The 27,814-nt window shown below is 34.9% G+C and overlaps 1 long non-coding RNA gene across 1 annotated transcript; it reads left to right on the forward strand.

Moving 5' to 3' along the window:
• Nucleotides 1–27,442, forward strand: LOC134476746 (uncharacterized). Its single transcript, XR_010048552.1, has 2 exons — nucleotides 1–111; nucleotides 27,199–27,442. It is a non-coding gene; the product is annotated as an uncharacterized LOC134476746 (long non-coding RNA).
• The last annotated feature ends 372 nt before the right edge of the window (nucleotides 27,443–27,814 follow it).

Here is a 27,814-nt window from a genome sequence, read left to right on the forward strand (position 1 = left end):
TTTTGTTTCACGCAGGTTTTAGTGTGCACAATGGACCACCATAGGCACCGTGGAATTGTACAGCCACTTCCAGGGCGCAATTTCCCTCCTGCATGACCAGCAGCTTTGAGGGTAGGCTGATGCAATCAATATTAAATAGCACTTATTTGATATTTAAAAATTAAAATATCAAGTGTTTCAGTGTACTATTTCTTAAAATGTCAATTACAATATTTTTTGGCTTTGGTACAGCTATATAGCACTGTTAGGGATTCTGTGTTTGCTTAAATTGTTAACATTTTTTTGATGACTGTTGCATTAAAATATTTTAAAAATATTTTAGATTACTAGACTAAAATATTGTTTACCTCAATTAATGTACTTTGTGACTCCTTAAATTTTAAATGAGTGTCACACTTGCCTCTCCCTGGTCTCTTGTCAATCATTACAAATTTGCTGTGTGAATCTACATAGACACTAGCATATGATGATTGTCTTTAACTGGTCCTTTCTCATTTATTCCCTTCTCAACATTGTCATTGTACCAAAAGCAAGAATCTCAGAGATATCTTTCATTGATCTTTTTTCATGTTTCTTACATGTGCTTCATGTAATATATAATTAGCCTATAAATTAATGTAACTGGTATGCTTCACCCCTTATAAAAATATATTTGTTAAGTGTACTTTTTAATCTCACATGTGATTGCAGTGTTACTTCCTGTGTATCTACATTAAACATAAAAGTATACATATTAATGGGGGGAATACACTGATTAAAGACATTTGCACAGGTTGTATAATATTTAAATGACTAAACATACCTATTTCTCCAAAGGGCTATTATTTCTTTATGCTGCAAACATTGAAAATTCTATCCTCCAGCTTTTTGAAATGTATGGTATGCTATTGTTGTCTGTCTTCATCTTGTCATGTAACATCACACCAAAACTTGTCACTGATATCCAACTGTGACTTCATACCTATAGATCAAGCTTCCTCCATATCTCCTCCCTACACACTGGACCTCTAGTCACGCCATTCTCCCCATACAGCTTGATTACTTGACTAAATGGATAAGTCCCCTCTCCCCTATCGCCCACCTCCTAGTTGAGAACAGAGGAAATTTTTTACAAAATATCACTCAAACCATGTCTTTTCATGATCTATACATGATCATGCCATGGTTTGGGTTTTCTATAGAGTTAGAACTCATTATTTATCAACTGACTGTTAGATACTATATTCCAACCAAGTCTAGAAATGCTTATTTTCTAATTATTCCTAATTATTAAGAAAAATCATCCAGAACAAAACTGAAATTGCTTGGCATATTCTAGATCATCACATAACAAGGATGTAATCTGGATTTCCTGGTCATCTCCATGCATTCTCTACCACCACTTCTCCAATATTACCACCTGGGCTGTGTTCTTTTTCTCCATTTGAATTATTCTTTATCAGAGCACTAACTATCCAGCATTGATTACTAATTACTAAATAAACATCCACTTGCATGTTTATTTTTAGCAACATTGGAATAAAATATCCACAAGTGAGGAAACTGTCTTGTGCCCACTAGGGTCTTGGTGCCTAAAACCTTGTCAAATAAACAGCGGGACTTTAACAAACGTGTTAAATAAATGAAGTCATGATTACTGTGACAATTAGTTTAATTGAAGTACAAATCTATAATCAGCTTACCATTTTCCCTGAGCTTAGGTAAAAATAAGGCACAAAAATTCTAACTCAGATGCATTAAGTATCTATTGAAATAGGTTTTAAAATATTTACTTCTACAAGTTATAACCAATTACTAGAGATTCCAGTAAATCATATAAAGACAGGAAAGCTTGTCTCTTGGCCCTATTATACAACAGACTGTTCTCTTCAATGCACAATACAGAAAAATAGATATTTGCAGATTTTGTCTGCTGTTGTCTTTTCGATCAATGAAAATGTTTTCCAAAGAAGCAATATCATAATAATAATTCTCAAGAGGATTTATTTTCAATTATATAAGCAACTAGTTAATTTGTCAACTATCTCCTCCTATCTTTTTTGCAGATAAGGAATTAAAAATGTGAAATTTGGTTACTTTGACTCTCCTAAAACATACTAACATAAATATTTTAACCGTGTTTAATGTACATCTTATTCTTTCCACATATTTACTTCTCAGGGCTTTCCAATCTCAGCCTGTATTCTGTCTGTTCTACTTTCAACGTTACTGATTTTTAGATTAGGATATATTTGTGACATATGATAATTACATTAGCTTTAGAAAATTAGTGTATATATATGAATACAATACATAATATCCTGATCACTTTTGAGCCCTTTCCACCCCAACTTCCTTCTTCCCCAGATACCTTTCCCTGTCTCTAAAACATCTACCTCCCTACTTCCCACCATCTCTGCATTTTGTTCTTCTTTAAAATATTTGTATTTTGCATTTAAAATATAAGAGAAATCATCCAATACTTAACTACTGTGTCTGGTATATTTCCCTTAACTTATAGTCTCAAGATCCATGCAATTTACTAGAAATGACACAGATATAGCATCCTTTTGGTTTAGTAGTACCCCGTGGTCTATGTTACCATACATTCAATGGTTGATGGGCATCTAGGCAATTTATTCTACTTCATCTACTCTAATTGCACGGCTGTAAAGATGTATGTTTGCATGCATGCTTCACTAGGACAAGATGTCTAACTAGTTTTTGTTTTGTTTTAAGAATATACCCAGAAAGGTGTAACTGGATCAAATAGAGTTTTATCTTTTCGCTTTTTGAAGTGTCTTGATACAGATTTCCATAGTAGTTGTATTAATTTTCATTCTCATCACCAGTGTAAAACAATTCTTTATTTCCTACATCCTCACTAGCATGTGTTATTCTTTAAATGATTGATCATAGCTAATCTTACTGAAGTGACAGAATTCTTACTTGTTTTGATTTTCATGCCCCTAGTAGACAAACCTGTTGGGTAATTTTCACACATCCATTGGTCATTTGTACTTCAAACAAAGGGGGTAAGATTAAACACAACAAAACCAAACAAAATAGAATATAAGAAAGCAATGTAAGAGATATAAATTTCAAAGCTAGACAACTTGAGATCTTCGCTATCTATCATATTGTTTCATGTTTTCTTCCAAATCGTCGTCCATACAAAGAATTCATACAAAACAACATGGTATAAAACTGATCTGAAAAAAATGAGGAAGGTGATTTAGGTCTTCAAAACCAGACAATAGGGAAGTCACCCATGACTTGTCATCAAAATAACTGTCTACACTTTCACGTATATTGAAGTTCAACAAAACAAAACAGGCAGGGGGGAGGGTTTGCCTGGTTTCCCCATGCTCCAGGTCCCTGCATGGTGCAGGTCCCAGTAAATGCCCGTGGCTCCCATCCTGGGCCACCATTGCCTGCCATGCTGCCACTTATACTTCTTTTGAGGAGTGTCTGTTCATTACAATTGCAAATTTTGACTAGGTCTTTTGTTTGGGGGGGGGTGAAGTTTTTGAGGTTTTTTTTTTTTTTTATATAGATATTAGTCCTCTATCAGAAGAGCAGCTACTTTTTTCTTCCATTGTGAGCTTTCTTATCATTTATCAGATTGTCTCCTTTGCTGTGAGGAAGCTTCTTAATTTGATAAAAATCCCAATGGATTCTTGGTTTTACTTCATACACAACTGGGGCTTGGTTCAGAAAAACTTGCCTACACCTATGTTTTCAAATGTTTTACTTACTTTTCCCCCAGCATATTTAGTATTTCTGTTTTTATGTCTAGGACTGTGATCTATGTCAGTCTGATTTTAGGTTATGGTGAGACATGTGCATCTAGGTTCATTCATTAGTGAACAGTTAACCAGCTTTGCCAGCACTGGAGGTTAACGATGCTACCTTATGGCCTGTGGGCTTCCCCTTTTCAAAGATCAGATAATTAAAAGTAAACAGGAATGTTTCTCTGTTTTTTATGCTAATGTTTATGTGTCTACTTTTTTGTGAGTGCCAAGCTTTTTTTTAATCGTAGTTTTGTAGCATAATTTGAATACTAGGGTTGTAATATTTCCTGCTTTGCTGTTTCTGCTCAGAACTGCTATTCTGGCTATCTTCTGGTTCCATATAAATTGTAAGATTGCTTCTTCTAGTTCTGTGATGGATGCTGTTGGTTTTTTGTTTGGAATTGTATTAAACCTTTCTATTATTTTTAATGTGCCATTTTGACAATGTTTCTCTTGCCTAAAAGGAACAAAGTACATCTTTCCATTTTGTAGTGTGATTTTCAACCTCTTTCTTTACATTTCTGTATTTTTTCATGATAGTGGTCTTTCATCTTCTTGGTTAAATTTATTCTTAGGTACTTCAAGTTCTTTTTGACCTACCATGATTAGATTGTTTACTTAGTGGGTTCATTCTTGGTTTAAAAGAGTGATATTGAGATTTTGTATGTTGATTTTTAATCCTGTCACTTTGCTAAAGCTTTTTATTGCCTTCAAGAGCCTTGTGGTGGAGTTTTATGTATTGTCTATACAAAGAATAATATCATCTGCAAACAAAAATAATTTGATTTTTCCCATTTGTATTTGAATTCCTTTTATTTATTTTTGTGACTGATTGCTCTGGTTAATGTTTTGAGTAATACATTAAACAACAATGGTAACAGTGAACACTCACATCTTGTTCATGATTTTAGGGAAATGTTTTCCTTGATTTAGTATGATGAGGGCTGTGGGTATGTCAGTGGGAGGAAAGGTCTTCAATACATAGTTTATCATTATTTTCTCATCATGAAAAGATATTAAATTTTGTCGAAGTCCTTTTGTGCATTTACTGAGATGACTGTATGATTGTTTTCCTACTTCTACTTATATGATATATTGTATCTGTTGATTTAAATATTTCATACCATCTTTGTATCCCTAACATTAATTTGCATTTGTCATCTGTTCAATATTTGTTATATTTGTTTATGAGTATCCTGCTAATGATTTTTCCATCAAAGTTTATTAAGGAAATTGGTCTGTAGTTCATCTATCTGTATATTTATCTATTTATTTATGGTTAGATTTTTTACATGTTTTGGTACAAGACTAATACTGGCTTTATGGAATATTTTGATAATGTTCCTTCATGGAAGAATTTGGGAAGTACTGGAATTAGTTCTCAAAATTCTGGTAAAGTTTAGCATGGATAACTTGGATTCTGGACTTTTGTTACTTGGTAGAGTTTTATTATTGCCTTATTTTCATTGCCTACTATTGATCTAGGCATGGTTTTTATATTTTCTTAGTTAAATTTTGGTGAGTAATATGTGTCGTATGCATTAACCATGATATATCAATCTGATGGATTAAGAAATACCTATCACATTAGTAAAGCAGAGTTCTAATTACGTCTGCTGATGATTACTGAGTCCAGTAAACTAAGGGGGCTCGAGCGACACCAAATGTGGGTGATATCAACAAATATGTTTGTGCTCTGGACAGAACAAAGAAGGAAAGCATGAGGATTCATTTCAGTTTTAAAAGAGTGCTTTACTTCTCCACTTCGTCCCGCTTTCCAGTCCACAGATGGCCATTCCACCATGGCTGCTTCTGTTTCTGCAGATGGCACTATTCACTAGATGACCACAGATCTTTCAGGCCTAACTAAAAATTCCCTTACATAATTATGAAAATATTTTCCACTAATTTTTCTTCTTCCAGAGAACCCTAACTAACATGTCTAGAAACTTACAATATCTTCTATATTTTCCAATTTGTTGCAATGTATTTTTGAAATGTCCATTTTATTTGTTATGATTTTGCCTTTTTCACTTCTAATTTGATTGATAGGAATCTTCCCTTCTTGTGGTCAATTTGACTCAAAGTTTATCAATCATATATTTTAAAAGAATGAACTTTTGACTCCTTTATCCTTTGTAAGATTTTTAGACTCAATTTATTAATCTTTATAACTTCTTTCCTCATATGTTTTAGTCAGGGGTTGTACACAGAGAACAATTAGGATTAGGACACGGAGTTTATAATATTTTTATAATGGTCACCAGAAGTTAACACAGGAAAATGCAGGAAATGTATCCGCAACACCAAAGACAGATTATTTAGTCAAAAGCTTAAACCCCACAGCAATGTCCCACATGAGTCCAGATAAAAACCAGAGCTCAGGATAATGCCTTCCACAAGTCCAACTGGAGGTCCAGAGTCCACAAGAAGGACTCACGACAGTCTCTTTTATGGATCCGTGCTGGGAAGACCCAAGGGTCAGCGGTGGAAGCTAGAAAGTTTATGCCAGCAGGATAAAGAAGCTGTGCTAGTGGGATGAGGGTTCTATGCTGGAGCTGAGTAGTCACACTCACAACAAAGACCAGGGCTATCCTGAAAGGCACTACAGCCGTCCTCAGCAACATGGAGGCCCCACATTCCTCCGACAAGCACAGTCAGTACATGCCAGGAAGCAGCGTGCCAAGTGCATCCTGGAGATCAAGCAGCACATGTCTTCCCCTCCGGAGCCAGGAAACCATGCTTGATGTGAGGACCAAAGCTTCTCCAGGAGAACCAACAGCTCAGATAGTAATGCGTAGGAGAACCCACAATTCCTCCTTAATGCCTCAACCCTCAACCCTCAACATCTTCCTTCTCCTCCTATTATCCTGGCAACTTTGCTCAATGCCATTCTGATGTAATCCAGCTGATGTTAAGTTGACCACCACTTCTTAATCCATAACACTCATATAAGTTTTGGATTTGGAATGTTTTTGTTTCCTAGGGCCTTGAGATACACCATTAGATCATTTATTAAGGATTTCTCTGTTTTTTAAGAATAAACATTCATAGCTATAAACTTTCCTCAGTCATTTTTATTGAGTCCCACAGGTTTTGGTGTTTTTTTAAATTTTATTTAAAGAAAGACTAAACAAAACATAAAATAGGTAGAAATAATACATATGATCAGAGAAAAAAATAAACAGTAAGAAATCACTAGTTGACGTTTACATATTGTTGTTTTATAAATAGTTGTTCAAGATAAAAAATGGAACATGTAAAGTGGGAATTCAAACAGGGAGACTGCAAACAGTTCTGTTCAACTGTCCGTCCAACAAAAACTTAGTAACATAGTTGTCAATCCTATAAACTTAAACATACATGCAATTATCCATATCTTCATTTATGTTTAGATTAAGCAAACTAAAACAGGTTAAAAACATTCTGAACAAAGAATAATAGTATTGCTGGATTTCATATCATGACACTCTGTGATCAGCACTGGGTACTGTAGTGTCTTTTTTAAGATTTAATTTAAAGAAAGACTAAAAAAAACAGAAAACGAGTATAAATAATACATAATTTCAAAGAAAAATAAACAAAAAGAAATCACTAGTTGATGATTTCAGATTGTCTTCTTACAAATAGTTATTCAAGATACTAAAGTGGAGCAAATAAAGTGGGGATTCAAACAATGAGACTGCAACCAGTTCTGTTCAACTATCCAACAAAACTTAGAAATATGGTTATCAATCCTATACACTTAAACATACATGCAGTTATCCGTATCTTCAATTATGTTGAGATTGAATAAACCTGAGCAAGCTGATATCACTCTGCACAAAGAATAATACTATTTCTGGGTTTCACATTATGACACTCTAGGATCAGCACTGGATATTTTAGTGTCTCTTTTTCTTCAAAGTATCTGCTCATTTCATCATATGTCATAAGATCAGTTCTCATAAACTGTTTATAGATTCTACACATGCATGAGTCTTAACATGTATTTCTATCCTTTCTATATTAGAGGGAGAAATAAAACAAAGAAAGGCAACACAAAACATATTCCTATAAACACATGAAATGAGATAAACATATAAGACCATTGTACAAAGAGTTCTACCATCGTTCCTGTATTGTCTCTTGTTAGCTCCAATAGAATTGGCTATATCACCAGAGATAGTATAATAGAATGTATCAGTACATAACTGTATTAATAAAAACACAACTTTCTAAATAGTATAGAACTTCAAAAACTGGCAGTTATCAAATCAAAATATGCGCTGTAGAGTCTTGTCGTCTTCAGTGTAGTTGCCTATGCTCTCAGACTTGATACTATCAATCATATCAGTTTTGAATAAAATCTTCTCTGCCTCATTTTTGTTATGCTCTTTTTTGCCATCAGTTGTCTGCTTATCTTCTTCAATCTGTTTTCTTCTCCATTCATTGAGACCTCACTGCCACTTTTCCTGGAATCCTAGTACTTTTCTCTCTCTCTTTAATGCCCTGCAGTATTATCTGTAGAGTTAGATTCGTGGTTGCAAATTTCCCAAGTTCCTCTTTGTCTTTGAAGCATCTTGTTTCTCCATTAATTTCTAGAGACAGTTTATCAGGGTATATCAATCTGGGATGGAGGTTATTTTCTTTCAGGGTTTAGAATATTTCACTCCAGGCTCTTCTTGACTTGATGCTTTGTGTTGAGAAGTCTGCCATTATTCTGATGGGCCTTCTTTTATAGGTCATCTATTTCTTGTCTCTAACAGCTTTTAATATTCTGTTTGTATATTGATTTCTGAGATTATTATATGCCTGAGTGAAGCTCTGTTTGGGTTGTAGGTGGCTGGAGTTCTGTATGCCTCATATATCAGAATATCATTTCCTTTTCCTATGTTTGGGAAGTTTTCCTTCATTATTTCTGTGAATAACCTTTGTAGTTCCTTTGTTTGTACCCCTGCTTCTTCATTCACATTCTTTATTCTCAAATTATAGATCATTTTGTCATCTTCTAGCCTTTGTATTTTTACTGCTTGTTTCCTTGTTATTTTTAAAAAGTTTTCCCTTTCATAGTCCCACATTGCAAAATTGTCCTCCAGTTTGGATAATCTATCCTTAGTTTCTTTCAAGCTGATTTGCCATCTTTCCATAGAGTTTTTAATTTCCTTGTGATCTCTTTGAATCTGCTTTATGTATTCTATATTTTTTATATTCTTCATCAAATGATTCTCTCCTTTGTTTGAGTTCCTCCCTTCTTCTGTCTGTGTCTGTTTGAGGGGTGCTTAGTATCTCTTTTATTAATCTTCTTATATCTTGCTTTACTTGGCTATATATTTCACTTTTGAACTCATCTATGAGGTCCGGAATATATCTCTTTATGTCCACTGGTGTTGTGTCTGATATTGCATGTTTGCTGTTCTCCTTCTCCTTTGTGTTTACCTGTCCTGGGTCAATGTTCTCATGGTTGGGACCTGGGGACTTTTTGTTGTTGCTTCCTCTTCCCATCTTTTTTTTTTTTTTTCTTTCAGGAGGTCCCAGTTTCTTTCTTTGTTGGTTACAACTCTTCTGAAGCATGCTAGCTAGATGACCCTTCACACTGCCATGTGCTAGTGTGTTGCAGACAGGGACAGTGTATGCTGGCCCCAACCCTCTGGGTCAGTAAAGCTGCTGTGGCCTGCACTGTATTACTTTATGATGCCTCCCCTCCGGATCAGTCAAACTTCTGAGGCTTCACTGGGTTAGTGTGGTTAGTGTGCACCACTGCTATAAGGACTTGATTTTGGATAAGCTATTGGATCTTAGCCAGGTCACGTGACCCAGGCCTAGCTCACTCCACCAATCCTGTTTGGGAAGGGAACAACTGACTGAAGTCACTGCTGCCCCTTGTACTTGCCAGTCCTGCCCAGTTCCAGAATGTCTTCTGCTGGAGCCCCATTTATGGAATGGCTCCACTCCCATCACTCATCACAGGCTGATGTAGGCACCCTGCCAACCCAGCTCTTTGTTTGGCTCGCGGACCCCTGAACTCAATGTAAATGCGCCTCCAGTGAGTTGAAGCGGCAGGACCTCAGACAGCTCGGCAAGTCGCTTTAATTTTTTCTTGGGATGAGAGAATTCATCTCCCTCTGTTTGGAGCTCCCCACTAAGTATTATGTTGAATTCTAAGTTGACTATCTCAGGGAGCCTCTGTAGTCAGTTGTTTTCTATCCACCATCTTTGCTCCTTCTCAGGTTTTGGTATTTTTGTACTGCCATTGTGATTTCATTATGTGAACCTCTTAATTTCTTCCCCTCTTTTATGACAACTTGATTATGCTGGAATGCATTGTATAATCTCCAGGTGCTTGCATGGTTTTTATGGTTTGTTTTGCTGTTGATTTCTAGTTTCATTCTGCTATGATTCTAGAATAATCAGAAGATAGTTTTTTGTATTTAGTTAACAGTTATTTATTGTCTAATATATGTTTGATTTTGGAGAATGTTCTATGGGCTGATGAGAAAAATGTATGTTCTGTCACTATTGAATCAAAGACTCTGCTTACACCAGTTCCATATTTTCTACAATATGGTACATCTATGCTGTATTTTTCTTAAATTTTGTTTAGTTGGCATTTTTATTACTTTTTTGGTACTGAGATCTTATGGTTCCCCAGCAGGCACTGTGCCACTAAGCTATATACCCTGCTGGCTTGTTTATTTCTGAAAGTGGGGTGATAAGATCCCCCACTATGATTTTATTGGTGTTCATTTTTTGTGTCATTTCTGTTTTAGAGAGCTGGGTGTGCCAACATTCACTGAATATACACTTACAATTTTTTTTATCTCTTCTTGAATTTTCTCTTTTGCAATATGTATTGGCCTTCCTTGTCTCTCCCAATGAATTTTGATTAGAAATCTACTTGTCTGGGTTTAGGTTGGCTGCTCTTCCTAGATTTTAGGCTCTAGTTGCACACAGTATCTTCTTCCATCCTCTCACTTTCAGTATGAGTGGGTATGTGTTTTCTGTATGTTTGTGTGTTCTTTGCAGACAACAGATAGTTAAAACTTTAATTTGAATCAACCTGTCAATCTGTGTCTTTTGATTGGGGAGTTAAGAGTAGGAACATTGAACACTATGATTGACAAGTTTTTACTAATTCTTGTTATTTTATTACTTTTTCAGTGTTGATTCTTTTCCTTTCTTTTTGTTTAATTACTCTCCAAGTTAGATGGCTCTTTTCCTATGTCTCATTGGTAGCACCAGCTTTACTGTATCTGCTTAGAACTCATTCAAATATGTTTTGCAATAATAATTTCATGACAATGAATCTCTTCACATTCTCTTGGTTATGAGGTTTTTATTTCTGAATGAATTTTGAATAAACATTTTACAGGTTATGCAAGTCTGGATAGGCTATTGTCTTACAGGTTGGAAAACATTAGTCCAACTCTCCTGTTCTTTAAAATTTATGTTGCGTAGCTGCTGTTATCCTGATAGCCTTGCTTTATGAGTTACTTGGCATTTCTCTTAGATTTTTAGCATTTTCTCTTTGTTGTGAATTTTGAGTATGTTAATTATGATATGTCATAGCTGGTAGTGCCTACGTGGGCTTCTAAAATGTATCATTTATTTATTTCAACGTGGGCATTATTTCGATCTCTACACTTGGAAAGTTTCTTTAAAAGTTTTAGTGAATAATTTTTATATATTTTCATCCTTTTATAGGCCTTTCTTGGTACTTATAGTTCTTAAATTATTGCATTCAGGCTTGTCTAGGACTCTTCAAACTATTTCTCATGATTTTTTAATTGTTTTAGAGTGGCATTGAATAAGTTATCTACTGTATTATTTTTGTCCTTAAGTCCTAATATTCTCTCCTCTGATTGGTCATGTAACTGACATCACTTTCAATTGTGTTTTTCGTTTCCAGGACTTACTGCTTACTTCCTTTTTACAACATCTAATTCTTTACTAATTTGTCATTCACAATCTTCATTTTCTCCTTTAAATTCACTGAATATCTTATTAAGTTTTTCACTGCTATTCTCTTTGATCTCATTAAACATCTTAGAAATTTCTTCATGCCTTGGTTTGCTTCTATCTCTTCAAACATTTTAACCATTTTGCTTTTGAGTTCTTTGCCGGAAACTTCTTCCTTCTCAGTGTCAATATGATCAGTTTTTGGAGAGCTATGAATTTTTGAGACACCTTACTATTTTTTAATGTTTCCTGCGTTGTGTTGAATGTTATGTTACAGATCAGAAAGCTTTGCCGCTGTAGTAGAATCTCTCACACTAACTGCAAGGGACTAAAAGTTGAGAATCTGAACATCCAAAGACCCAGTCATGTGCTACTATAAAATTTAGACCTTGTTAACATGATCTGTACCCTTTCAATAACCAGAATCACCCAATATTAGTAAGATAGACAATAGCCTGGGAAATATTAGAAGATAAAAGTGATTTAAACAATAAATAAACGTTTAAAAATTGAGATAAACAGAAGGCAAAAAAGAAATAAGCAGAGAACAGAAAGATAAAAAGACAAAAAGTAATTTCTGATTTTATTGCCATGAAGGGGCTGTTAAGAGGTTAAGTGGACATAGAGAAAGGAGTAAAGATTTATAATTGGGAACCTGGACATTTTTATGAAGATCATAGTCAATTTATAAACTAGCAGAATCCCTATTTAGCAAGATATAAGCAACAACCTTTTGTGTGGGAAAACTAAATATGTTGATGTAAAACACAGCAGAAACGAAAATGATAGCATTCATATACAGTTGTCCATAAACACACGTCCCTCACATGTACTGTACAATACAGAAATGTTTTACTTACATTTTAAATCAAGTAAAATAGCAGATGAAGATGGGGAGTCTTTGAGGATGTTAGAGGAGACGTATGGGAAGAAAATGAGATGAAGGACATGAAACAGTGAAAGAAAGCATAGAATGAGTTCAATTAACGACTTAACAGAAACATAAATTTTAGGAATCCTATAAAATGGCATTTTGTGAGGGATTATCTAATGTAAGATGTTAAGATACCGGACTATTGGGTCAGGGATATAACGGTGGTACAGGGCCTGCTTGGCAAGCATCAGGTCATGAGTTTGAGATCCAGTACCAAAAAAAGAAAGATACTCTACTATTTAAATTGGTCTTAATAGTTGCCATATAAAGAGAAGAGTAAATGGAAAAGGTGAGAGAAAAATTTATAAAACATATATGAGGGAGCAGAGAAATAGAAGTTATCAGAGGAAAAATAATATAGGTAAGGGAAGGATGATACTGTAGATGGGAAGTCTGTAAAGATAAAGAAGATTTTATCCAACTGTTAACTACCACTCGAGTAAGGTTAAATAACACCTGGATACCACCACCAACATGGGCATATGTGTCTTAACCTCCTGGAATGTTTTACAACCAACAGTAGAAAATTTATATATACAGCTATAAAATTCTTCTACACATGCATACTAAGACTTGTCACTCAAAAAATCAAATAAGAAAAAGAAACTACACACACACACACACACACACACACACATACACACACACACACACACACACACACACACACACACACATGCACCAAAACACATGCACTGTAAAACAATAACATAAAGGATGTGAACCTCTGATTCTCTCAGCATGCAGGCAGCTCACTGGCTCCCTTCCAAGGTCAGGCAGCAGGTAACAGGTTCCTGGTTGAGTTTTGGAAATAAGATCTTCTAAGACCCACCCAGTTTGCTTTTTCTTAGTCCTCTGCGTTCTCCACGTAGTCATCTCCCATATCGACCCAGCCTGCTCTGGGCAGGCTACTTGAGGACCTGCTGTGATCATGCAGGAGCAGTTTCCCAGCCCTGCTCTCTTCTCTGCCTCCTTTACTCTCTGATAAAATAAAGAATATTCAGAGGGATATTTCAGAAAGAGATAGAAAATACCACAATTCCCAAAACACCAATAGCAAGAACCTACCAGGAAAGGTAAGCAGTCAAACAGAGGGAAGATGGGGAACGAACAATAGGAAAATAATGTAACAAGCATCAGCCAACAGGTACCAGTCATAACCCTCAATTCAAATTATCTCAATTCCCCAATCAGAAGACTAGTACACAGCACAAAAATACAAGAAACACTAAAAAACTCTAAAAGAAATTCATAGACTAAAAGTCAGAGAATTAAAAACAATACGTCATGCAACAGGAAGCTGGAACAAAGCAGGGGTAGCTATTCTAATTGCAGACAAAGTAAATTTCAAGGGAAGGCTGATCAAAAGGGACAAAGGAGGTAACTATATACTTTGTTAAAAGAAAACTCTAAGAGAAGAGATAATAATCAAATCTAAATGCACCAAATACCAGTGTATCCAATTATATAAAAGAAATACTATGGACATGAAAAATCAAATAAGCTGTAACATAGTCGTAATGGGTGAAATTAATACTCCACTCTCACAAACAAGCAAATCAATTAGACAAAAAAATCAACAAAGGAATATCAAAACTGAACAAAACTTGTGAATAAATGAGCTTAGATGTCTGCAGAGTGTTTTGCCCTACAAGATCAAATTACACATTATTCTAGGGACACATGGGTCATTCTGCAAAATACACCACATACTAGCCCACAGAACATGCATAAGTAAATGCAAAGGAAATGAAATTATCACATACATATTATCAGACCATAATACAATGAAACTGGAAATCAATAGCAAAAGAAAACACAAAAACTCCATAAACAAATAAGAATTAACACCCTCTAGAACAATCAGTAGGTCATACATAAAATTAAAGAAGAAATCAAATAAAATCTATAATTAAATGATAATGTTGACACAACATAATGGAACTTATGGTATGCAATGAAAAGAGTCCTACAACAGAAATTTATAGCAATGAATATAATATCAGAAAAACAGAGTGAGCTCAAATTAACAACCTACTATTGAATCTCAAACTTGTAGAAAAAGAACAAGTCAAGCACAAAGCTCAGATAAGAGAGGAAGTCATAAAGATCGGAGCAGATATTAATGCAATTGAGACTAAGAAAACAACACAAAGAGTCAATGAATTGAAGATTTGGTTCTTCTAAAAATTAAATAAAATGGAGAAACCCATAGCTAACCTGATCAAAACCAAACAAACAAACAAGAACAGACTCATATCCATGCAATTAGGAATGGACAGTATAAAATCACAGTGGATTCTGCAGAAATTCAGAAGAAGTACTAAGATGAAAAACAGAAGAAATGATCAGATTCCTATATACACATGAATTACCGAGACTGAATCAGGAAGCTATAAACAATATAAATACCTCAGTATTAGTCAATGATATTTAAGATGTAATTAAAATCTTACCAACAAAAGAAAGCTCACGTCCTGGTAGATTCACTATTTAACTCTATAAGAAATTTACAGCAGACCTAATGCCAATACTCCTCAAACTGTTTCATGAAACTGCTTGCTGAATTTCTAATTTCCCTGGGGTTTTGGTAGTTTCTAGGAGCTAGAAATAGGCTCCCTTGGTGCCGATGTGAATTTTCCACACCCAGGAATCCATATCTCAGTTCTTTTCTCCTCTTTGTACATGAACTATTAAGACTAATTTGATTGGTTCAGTATCTTAGCATCTCACGTTAGATACCCCCTTACCCAATGCTATTTCATAGGACTTCTAAAATGTATATTTCTGTTAAGCCATTAATTAAACTCAGTCTCCTATATTTTCTTTCACTGTTTAATATCCATCATCTCATTTTCTTCCCTTACATCTCTTCTAACAACCTCAAAAACTTGAATATATATATATATATATATATATATATATATATATAATTTCTTTTAACAATATATATTTCTTTTAAAATTCTATAGTAGTGTTTTATAAAATGACAATGTTTTAAACTTCAAAATTCTAGTGTTTTATAAAATGACAATTTTTACATTTAAAATTACCCAGGGCTGGGGATATAGTTCAGTTGTACAGCACACCTACCTGGCAAGTGCAAAGTCATGAGTTTGATCTCCGGTTCACAGATAAGTAATAAATTAATAATCTAGTCATGAGTTTGGGGTATTAATTAGATCAAATTTGGTGCAAAATAAAGGAAATTATTTAAAGATAGTTACTATCTTAGTGAGTTTCTTGTCACTGAGACAAAATATCTGACTCCTACCATGTAGAGCAGGAGAGGATTATTTTGGCTCATGGTCCATCCATGGTCTCTTGGCTCCAAAGCAATATCAGCATTGTCAGATGGACTTGACAGAGAGAAAGGTGCTCACCTCACGGCCGCTGGGAAGTGGAGAGAAAGAAGGAGCCAGGAGAGAGCTGTACCCTTCCAGGCCAGGCCTCCAGAGACACATGACTTCCTATCAAGCTTCACTTCCTAAGAGTGGACCACTCACCGGTGAGTACCACCCCTCAGGATCCAATTACCTCCCTGAAGCCCTGCCTAGGCACCAGTGAGGCTTGGGGGTGAGGAGGGAGCACTTCTAGATGTAACATAGCAGTGGCTTCGGAAACAATGAACTACACAATCTGAGAGTGTTTTCTGTGAAAATATGAATATGCTGAATATTTATTCATTTGACAAGAAATACACTTTGTACTGCAATGCTGAAAATAATAAAGGAAATCACAAGGCAAGTGTAGAGTGTGAGAAAAGAGCCAAAATATAAAATCATAGTCATTCTGGGAAAAAAACTGATATGCATTCTCTAGTGCTTGAAGAGCCAAGACCCTATAGGACTATTCTAACATAGAAAAAAATCCTGAAACATTGTTAAAGTGAGATCCCCAAGGTGCATCAGTGTAGTTCTCCTCCTTGGCTCCCAGTGAAAGCAAAGATGGTTTCTCTTTAAATAGAAAAATATTCCACTTGGTCTCTGAGTAATCTACAGATTAAGATCAACCAAATATAACCTCATGTTAAAAAACTAAAAACACAGCAAGAAAACAAACATTGTCACTGCATGGAAGCTACCAACATAAATCATTTGAGTGCAAGGGACCTAAGATATTGCAATTATTAGGTACAATACATAACATAATAAAGTTTAAGAAAATGACAAATGCATTTATGTAAGTAAATGTAAATAACAAGACAGAAGAAAAATAACCGGATAGAAATTTTAATGAAAAATATCATTATTATAATTAAGAATTCAATAGAAAAATTTCAAACATCAAAGAGAAAGCACCAGTGATAAAAACAGCATGGCATTACTTAAAATAAATAACATAAACCAACTTGTGTCTCTGATTAGAAGACCTACTAACTGTGCCCTGAGCATCACTATGTTATCTTTGACAAAAGAGCCAAATCCTCTCTCTAGAGGAAAGAGAGTCTCTTTGACAAATGGTGCCAGAAAATAGGAAATAATATGAGAAAATGTCCAATGGGGCTGGCTGAAAGGCTCTGGCCCTGGTGTAAATTCCTGTACAGTTATGGCGGTGGTCTAACGTGGCAGAAGGCCTAAGCGGGAACGCCTACCACTTCCTGCTTCTTCTTCAGCCCTCTTTGCAACTCCCCTTCCTGTTTGCACGCACAAGAATTCCAGTCAGTTCCCCACACTTCATCAATATCTGCCCATGTGCCATTTCAATCAGAGGTCATAGAACTCTCTGCCTGTCTATCTGATCAAAGGACACAGCCCAGCTGCCATGGGTTGTGTGCTCCTCCCCATGTCCTCAACTCAACAAACCTGTCCATTTTGGATTTTTTGCTTTTCTATTTCACCAGAATTCTCTAACACTGGCCATTTAAGAAATGTATATAAAAACCACACTGAGATTCCATCCCATTCCAGAAACAATGGCTCCCATCAAGAAATAAGGCAATAACAAATGCCAGCAAGGCTGTGGGGAAAAAGGAGCCCTTCTCCATCACTGGTGGGAATGTAAACTGATGCAACTATTCAGAAAAATCAGTATGGAGATTCTTCAGAAAACTCAATGGACAAACTCCATTTGATCTAGCTCTTCCTCTTCTAGGTATCTTTGTAAAAGAGGTAAATACATCATACCACAGTGATGTATTCATATTCATGTTTATAACAGCATAATTCCTAACAGCTAATTTGTGGAAACAGCCTATACGTCTATCAGGAGATGAATGGGAAAAAATTGTGGCTTTTGTATACATAATAGTACTCTGTGATGAAAAAGAGTAGATTTGAGTCTTTTGTTGAGGAAATCGATGCACCTTGAGATCACAGTGTTAGGCAAAGTAACTCAGACACACAATCTTAAATGTTGCATTTCTCTTATATGACAACTTCAGTATAGCTAAAGTATGAAACAAAAGACAGATAATAGGGAAAAAAGTACTGCAATCCAGCCTGGACAGTGTATCTAAAGTGTACCTTGACTTAGTACAATTGTCTTCCATGTTTTATATGTTCTTTGGCCTATTCCTCCAAGTGTTCAATCTTGTATATATGATAGTTAACTTTATAAAATTTTATAAAATTAGATGCTGGAAAAATAAATAGGGGGGAAAGGAGGGGGAGATCAATTGACATGTATACTACAATCAAGCACTAATAAAATTTTAAAAAATAAATTAAAAAATCCTTCAAAAGAGCAATGAATGTGAAGGTATAGGTGAAGAAATCATTCTCTGTGTAATAAAGAATCAAGGCAATAGAAATTGCCAGTGAGGAGATGATAATGAAAATCATTATGTTTGCTGTGTAAGATGGCCTAATATGTGTCCATTCAGAATTGGAGCAGAGAATATGATTAAAAGAAGAAGCCATATTTGAAACTTGATATATCACAGCTCAAGGAACAAAACCTAATGTAAAACACAAAAGATAAAAAGAATTCCCCCCTAAACAAAGTGAAAACGCAGGTTAAAATCTTAAAATCAGCTGGGGTGGGGGGAGTAAAAAGTAGTTACCTGCAAATAAGAACCAATCAGTTTGAAACTAGCATCACATCAGCAGCAGGAGAAGCCAGAAGACGTTGATATCTTAAAAGAGGTTTTACGAAGCATGGTGGTGCACATCTGTAATCCCCTCACTCAGGAGGCTGAGGCAAAAAAATCATTGTGAGTTAGAGGTCAGCCAGGACTGCACTGTGACTTCAGAACCAGCCTGAGCTACAGAGTGCGATCCTGAGTCAAAGAAAAAGAAAAGTATAACAAGAGATGTTTTCAATAATTACTGTCAACTAGGACTGGATATCCCGAAATATTATCTTTATAGATCAAGGGTGAAATAGTCATGTTAAACCAAAGAGAATTAAGTGACATCTATACTAAATTAGCTGCAAGATGATATTGTAGTTCAGAAAAAAATGTAAATTGACTCCATTAAAGAGAGAGAGAGAGAATCATTCAATAAGGAAATTCAACACAGAAACTAACATAGATAGAGCTAAATAAACATTGCCTATATGGAACATTACTGATGAATACTTGCTAGGTTCATGAAAACATATAATGAAAACACTGAGGAATAATTACATGTAAGTTAGGAATAATTTTGTTAAGACAGCTATAAAGTTTTATTATGATATAATAGGCACACTCTGTGTATATCTATGTTTTTTATCTATATCTGCATTTATATTGCCTAAGTTCAGTCCACTGAGTCTAGCAATCAAAATATTCCAATCACAAAGACCCAAGTTGTGATTTTGTACATTATATTCTATATGAAATGAAGCAGATTTTTACAGAGAAATGTCTGATTCCAGAACTGATTCTACTTATCAAAGGTTCAGTGAATATTTCCTCTTCCTCCACTGAAGCTTCAAGGCTCACTACCAAGTGGATCTTTTTCTTTCTTATGTAAAGTAATATTTTCCACATTCCCTTTGCTTTCCTCCCAGCTGGAAATCTTACTTAGTGTCCTTCCTTTAACCGCTACACTAAAATGCTTGATAAATAATAAATACCCTTGTCAGGACCGTTAAACTCACTGCTATCTCCGCATCCGCGTCTCCACTTACAACTTTATCTAGTACAATCTGACTCCTGGTCTGACCTCTGAAAAGTTACTAGTAGTTTCTTTTAAGCAAATCTCATTGAACTGTTTTTGAAGTCTGTTCAATGTTTAGTGCTGTTCCTTTTAGTGCAAAAAACTTTATTTTTTTGTACAACGGGGGTACTTTGTTTTATCATAAAATTATTCTATTTTTGTGTCTGTCTGCTTTATATCCTGTAACTTTTTTGGTGTGTTTTTTTAAATTTGGATAACTTCTCCATCTCCCTATGGCTCTGATTCCTCATTTATTTAGCTTAGAACCAAAGCCTTAGAAGGAACTACAACTTGATCAAGGCTAAAATAACATTTTGTGCTTTAATTTACATCTATAATAACTGCTGAGAGGTTGAACAGCATTTGGCTTGATTAAATGTATAGACTGTTTTATGATGCATCAGTCACTATTGGTTAAACACTCACAGAATACTTAAAGCAGGTCTAGGAAATAAATGTTTAATTAATTTTGCCATTCTGAAGATGTGGAAATGGAAGCTTACATAATTTATGTAGCTCGTAATGGTTATACAACTTGCAAAAGGTGAATTTCAGTGATAGATTTCTACCTACTTTACACGCTACCTTTCTTGAAAATTTTCCTTCTGAGGCTGTCCCTTTTATTTTCTGAAAACTTTTACACTCAGTCACTGCTTCTTATGTTGCAGTCTGCCTTCTTGTAGTTTATATTGCTAGCACGAGCTGTGCCTCTGGTGTCCCCCTCACAGGACTTCATTGTGTGCAGATGGTGATCATATCTGTCCTGATTAATTCTCTTCTATTCTAGGTTAAGCGTCCTCAGAATCTTAGACTGTTCACTGACTACAGCACATAGCTTTGAATCCCCTCACTTTCCTGGCTACCTTCTTCTTTATGTTTCTGTTATAATGTTTATAAACAGTGCTCACACTGACTATAATTCTTCATGTGTACTTGGCAAACTGAGTAATTCTCACGCTGTTCCATATGTAAAAGTACAATTCCCCTTAACTCAGCTCCTCCTACTGGACTCTTTCGCTGCTTTCCGTGGTTTGAATACACTCAGGCTGAAGACAGGTTTCCAGTGTGGCAGTGTTGAGCAGTGGGGGCCTGATGGGATGTTGGGGTCATGGAGGGGAAGCCATGTGAATGCATGAGTGCATGATACCTTTGTACAAGAATGGGTGAGCTCTTGCTGGAGGAGACTGCTATTGCAAAAGGAGGTTACTTTATGCTGTACCCCACCCCGCGTTGAGGGTGAGGTCAGGGCCTTGTACATGCTAAGCAAGAACTCTACCACTGAGGTGCATCTCCACCTCCAACAATGTACCTGTATTATTTTAAAAATAAATTCCACTTCCTTTCCCTTACTTCTTTATACCGACTTGCTAATTAGATTTTCTCTCTGAGTTAAGGCAACACAAGACTTGGCATTAAATTGTTGGACAACCTGGCCACAAGAAACATAAGTCATAGTAAACTTCCATTCTTTATAAATGATGCAGTCCGAAGTACTTTGTTATAGAAACTGATCTAAGATACTTATTCCTCAAATACCTCAAAGTGATTGAAATGAAATCCATCTTAGAGGCAGAAACCCTCCCTAACTTTCACTAATTTCTTTGGGCACTCCATTTCTCTTTTGGAATTACTATTCTCTGCCTTAGACTACTTTTACTAGTTGCTTCATCCATCTCTTCTATTAGTCACAAGTTTTTTTTTTGAAGAAAACTATCATTTTCTATTTCCCTTAGTAACAAAAGTATACTGCAATCTCTTACAAGGGTTCTTATAGTCAAGTCTCAGGAATGCGGCTCAGGTCATTAATTCTTTGAAACTGTTCCAGTGTCTGACACGTGGTAGAACCTTAAAAAATATGTAATCAGTCACAAAGCTAATATCTTTACACTCAATATATTTAGGTGATACAAATTTAATATTTGAAAAACTATCTTCCTTATTATAAACATTATATGCTTTATTAAAACAGTCTCAGCCATCTGGAGTTTCTCTATGATATTTAATAGCTCTATTCTTAGGAACACTAGATTAATGTTATATTAGAATGCATAATAATGTTATAATAGATCGTTTTCTAGTATATATACACCACCCTGGGATTTCTACAATTACATAATCTATAATTACACAATTATATGCAAATAAAAATGTAATAAATGTATGAGACATCTGGAATTTTCAGGAACTAAGGAGAATTTCATGTCTAAAAATGTGAAAGTATACACATAAGCATTCACTACAGAGTGGTATTCAAATTTTACATTTACAAACACAACCAGAAATTGCAAAAGAAAGTGCATTTTTAAAAAAATTTAGACCTCTGCCTTTAAAGCAAACAACAGTCAGACTGTGCCTGTGCTGGTTAATTAGATTTTAATTCATACCTAAACAAAATTGGGCAGTATCTCAATCTTAACAGTTAAGTACTGGAAGAAAGAAAAACGTAAAATTTAAAAGTTCCAATCACCATGTTTCTTGTGGCATGTTTAATTTTATAATGATTGAAAACACAAAGACCAATCATGGCATCTTTCTTCTGCCTCTTTGGGTTTCTATGCACTTTGTACTATGACTGTTCAAACCGCATATACTTGAGGATATGCTCATTCCTCAACCCAATAATTTACAACATATTACTGAGAACCTTAATGCTCACTGGGCTTAGCAAAAGCACTGGGAGAGCTAGAATTACATTGATTTTAGAGAGTCTAGAGAGGCAGGCGTGTGTAAGAAACAACTCCTAAACGCATTGCCACTGTGAAGGTTAGCTTTTGCTTTGCACAAACAAAGGTCACCAAGAGTCAGAGAAATCTGAGTCCTGGGGCAGTGACCGCAGAGTTGTGGGCCTGTGGGGAGAGACAGAAGCGTGGGAGTTAACCAACTTGACAGTGAGTCAACGCTGCTTTCCGTGTCCCAGAAACCAGAGAGTGACCCGTGAGCTGCTGAGATATATTCTGGTTGACACTGACCTTGGGTATGTTGCCTGGGTGTACTTTCCAAGTAGAAGACAAAATTAAATAGAACCGAAGTAGAACACAAAGTCAAATGTTGGAGTGCGAGTGTGTTGTATCCTATTTATTTCCCTGTGACAAAGAGGGCTTCTCTGATTGCTTTAAGCAGACCTCATTCCTAGTCTCCTAGGCTGGTACTAAAACGCACAACAGCATTTTAATCTTCAGGGAATGGAAGGATTTGTGAACAGTAATGTGTTTGTGAAATAGCAGATTGTGATTCCATTTACCTCAAAGATTGCCTTGAGTAGATGCTGCTATTATTACAGAATAAAAAAAATCTCTGTTAATTCAATGATTGTTATGTGGATTCAGACACATGGAGATAAATCTTATTTTTCAAAAGTAACAAGGAAACCAGCTCAAGCAGCCCCCTGCAGACCCTCCCCAATGTCTAATGTGATATTTTTTGAGGTTTGAGTGTGATATGATCTGCCAGGAACTGGGCCAATTATATAACATGAGTAAATCCCAGGAGTACCAGAGGAAACTCGTGTAAATACTGAGTGTGATATCATATCGGACCTGATGCCTTTAAGGTGTTTTGCTGTTCACACTTGAAAACTTTTCTCCTGTTTTTAAACAAACATAAACTTAACCAGAGTTCGATAATCTTACTAAGAACTATTCTTTTTATTGTATTGTATTGTATTGTATTTTCCTTTTAACAAAATCTTTCACTAAGAGTAGATTTTGTTAAAAGGAAAAGAAAAAAAAATACTTTTACTTGTGGCTTGCGGTTTTTTTTTCTTTTCTGAATTTCACTACATTATCTCGATTGGCTTCATTCTGCCTTGTGCTGTATTTTGCTATCTTCAGAATAAATAAATAAATAAAAATAAATACTTGAAAAGAGAAACAGAATATATAAAGAATAAAACTATCAACAGCAAAAAAAATTTAAAAAGCATTTGAATCAAGAAGTGGGAACCACAGAGTGTAACAAAGCTTCTAAGTTTCTGGTAAAGGTTTGTTTCTTTAAATGTGCTGTTATGCAGATTTTCTCACCAGTGAATATGTATCAGTTTGCACACATTTTTGCACTCTTCTATACACATATAATACTTCAACTCACCTATAAATGATTCAAAACACTTTTTAATATCCTTTTCTCACCTACAAATTACATATGAGGATTTATAGTATAAACATGATGGTATTAGGTCAATATCTTTCCCTTTTCCTTATGGAAACTCTACTAAAGAAACAGGAAAATAGAAACAAGCAAACAAAGGAGTACCTCAGATCTCCTCTTAGCAAAACAGTAAGGTTAGCAGCACTTGCTAACCTTAATTGCTCTTAATTAAACAAAAGAAAAAAAATGAATTGCTCTTAATTAAACAAAAGAAAAAAAATGAACAAAAACACAATGGAAATTGAAATTTAGCACACGCCTCCCCCAAATTACCAAATTACCATTTCCTCGAGCCTTTGTAAGATCTAGGCCTACGGAGTTGATACCCACTGACACCCACTGGAGGGTGTGCAGGTGGAGTGGGAAGAGGAGGGGCAGAAGTCTTAGGGTGACCAGAGGTGCACAACTCAAAAGTAAAAAAAGCCAAAAATACACTTCTAAAGAAGGAGGTGCACCATGTGGTGGAAGACCAGTGTTTAGTGTTGAAATAAGCATAGCTACCGAAGACATCTGACATGTTTAGTGAAGTGGCCAGCTAGCTAGGATCTATGCATCCACCAGTTCATTCACCAGCCATTCATACACTTCAAAAACTTTACAGAAAAAATTGCAAAACCTCTACACAGTAAACATGGAAGACGGAGAGTGTGATTAAATCAGTCTTCCAAATTTCCTTCTTATTAAGCCACGAAAATTATACTTTCCTGTTTAAAAAGTACACATAAATGAATTCAATTTAAAAAGTATGTGCAATTTGATAAGGCTTCATTCATCTCCCATAACTCCGTATCTTCTCTAACCTTCTCAGTTCTCCCCTTCATCCATTGCTCAGTGCCAGTACATTCTGCTTCTGAGCCTGTGTCCTGCCCGCCCCCAGAAGTCCTGCCCCACGTAACCACGTGACACGCTGCCATAGTTCCTGAAGACTGGGATGCAAATGCCATTCCAGGGAGGGCTTTCTTGGTCTATCTAAAATTCCAGAATTTCAAGCCACACCCTCACACATTTTATTTTCTTGCATTACTTTTCTCTTCAGGACTTCCCTTTATCTAACATATGTGCATCATATGTCATTGCACATTTATATACATTTCACTTAAATTGCATATGTATGTGTAATTGAATACATATGTAAATACATATATTCATATCTCCATCCCCATCTACTTCCATATATTCTCTCCTCACAGAAATCCAATTAAGAAGCTTTTTGTTTAACATAAATCTGTATTAATAATCTTGTCTTCTTTAACATGACACAAAGTCGGGGATTTCTGTCAGTTTTGTTCACTTTTGTGTCACTGGTCCTTAAAACAAGACTAGAAATTAATTGATGCTCAGTGGTGTCAAACAACTTTGATGAAACAGAACAACATCTACTGTATCCATAAGTTATCTAAGAAAATAATAGTGAATATTGACTGGTTTATCATATGTTAAAATATAAAGCATGCTTCTCAAGGGTAAAGCTCTAGACCAATATTATTTGCTATTTAATTTACTTAGAAATTGCTAAAGGTTTTCAATTTTTCTTCATGTCTTCTGTAGTTTATTTGAGGCATTTCGTTCCAGATTTTTTTTTCTGACATTTGGCATTTCTCTTTTAATTTCAGACAAAATATTCCATCTGGAATTTATTTTCTTGTTAAGGCCAGAAAAGATATATGATCTTTTTCTCCCAAAAATCCTGCCAGTTTCTCTGACATCATTTATCAGTTCATATGTTGATTTATGTATGTAAGCTTGCACATATCTGTATTTATATCTAGTTTCTGTCTCACTGTCTCTCTTTACTAGCCAGAATTGGAAGCAGTCCTGTGTTCATTTGTGTTTTTACTTATCTTCGAGGGCATAAATATCACATGTTTTATGTAGTGTAGTTTTACATAGTTTTTAATACTTGATTTCCCTTGGCTAGTCTTCTTTTATAAAAGCTTTAACTATTTCAAACTGTTTAGGTTAAAATATAAAATTTACAATCAAGTCATGCAGTATACAGCATTTTTAATTCACTTACTAGGATATAATAGCTTATGATATTAAACTACTACATCTTCATTTTCAGATAAATAACTTAAAGATAAACATTTTAAATGAATAATTTTAATCAAATGCTTACCTAGCTAGATTAATATTTATCCAAACAAAATAAATATTTATTATCAGTTTAGGATTTTATATATTTTTCACAAGTTAAATGATCATAATTTTTATTTGATATCTTGGTATAAAGGTCATTCTACCTTCATATTATAACTAAAAATATTTATATTATAACTAAAATCTTCATATTATAACTAAAAAATCTATACTTATAAAAGGGGTTGTAGTCTATACAGTTAAAACTTGAAAATAAATGTTGCATAAATGACAAGTCTTCTCATTTATTACTATCATTCAATAGTAGCTATTTCTCAAGCATATTGAATTTGTAATTACTAGGCTTCAGTGTTGTGATTACTACTTTGGCATATAAGTACCCAGGAGTAATGATAAAAGTTGCAAAAATGCCTCTAGTGTCCTACTTTATTACTTAACAATTCATTGGACTTCAGGAAAATAATCATCAATTAATGTAATACAATTATTCAGTGACTTTCTCTAATGAAGAACACAAGACTAAAAAAAAAAAAGTGTATGCTTTCAAAGCAAATTTCTTGAGCCTTAGACTATCTGCAGACAATTTGAAATAAACTTGAGGGGTTATTATGAATCTTTCTTAATTTAAAGGGAGAATTCCAATTCCTTAGCTCATTTTATACTGCAAAATGTTGTGTTTAGTGATTTATTATAGACACAACTGACTAATGCTTGGAAGAAATCATTACAGTTGGAGAACGTATGATAAATTATCTAGGATTCAGCAAATTGCAGTTTGAAGCCTTATCGTGAACTTACAGTTATTTTTCTGGGAAGGTTTTCTGGGCAGAAAAGAAGTTGTCAAACTAACAAACCAGCAAAGTAGAATCTTCTTGATTTTTTTAAGACAAAAGAAAAGAAAAGAAAGAAATATCTCTTAAGTAGAAAATCATTGTTCTTTAACCAAAACTTTAATCCTTCAAGTTGAGGTATTACTGAATACAGGGAGTATCTTTGCCTTTTTCTTCTTAATTAAGCACTTGATCATATAAGAGCTTTGTAATAAACAAAATAGTATTTGTACCTAAGAAATAATGTAGCTTTCCAGATGAAACTTGTTTTTATATGTTGGTCCTATCTGTTGGATTACCTTGACTTCAGGAGATAAACTTGAACTTCTTCAGATGGGATCTTTACTGTTAAAAACACAGAGTGAAACCTGTATGGTTCTTGAGTTTAGATCTGGAAACTGACAAGGTAATTTCTTCCATACTCTACTGGTCAAAACAAGTCACATGATCAACCAAGATGTAGAGCAAGGAACAGCCTCTACCCTCAAGATAGGAAGAACAGACAGAAAAGAGAGTAGAAGATGAGTACAGGACCAGAAGAATTACTGCCAGTATGACTCTTCGTAAACTTACCACAATATCAGGAAAAAAAGTCTTCAAAACTGTGAAGCATTAGCTATAAAACTGTGTAAGTATGGTAAAGGTAGGTTCATTGTGTCATTTAGTCAATGAAATAAATTTCAAAATAAAAAATTTTAATGACTGACTTTTCCTCCATTTGGAGTGTCAAACGCTTTTGTATTTTATGCATGTGTGTGATTTGGTGTAAAGCATGCCATGCAATGAAACAACAGAACTAAAATTTCCATCAGTTAAAATATCAATTCAGACTTTAGAGGTAAAGAATGAGAGGAGAAGGTTTATCTTCAAGAGGTTAACATCAGCAAATATTTCATGTAAGTACCTGTCAGGACTGCATAGTGTTCATTAGCCATTGTTTTTCTTGCTTATACTTGTTCATTTCAGTGTAGAATTTTGTAGAAATGAGATATTTTTCTTTTACAA

Source organism: Cavia porcellus, unplaced genomic scaffold (assembly GCF_034190915.1).
Source record: "Cavia porcellus strain 051 isolate PalLab524CR breed Dunkin Hartley unplaced genomic scaffold, mCavPor4.1 scaffold_7, whole genome shotgun sequence".
Taxonomy (NCBI): Eukaryota; Metazoa; Chordata; class Mammalia; order Rodentia; family Caviidae; genus Cavia; species Cavia porcellus.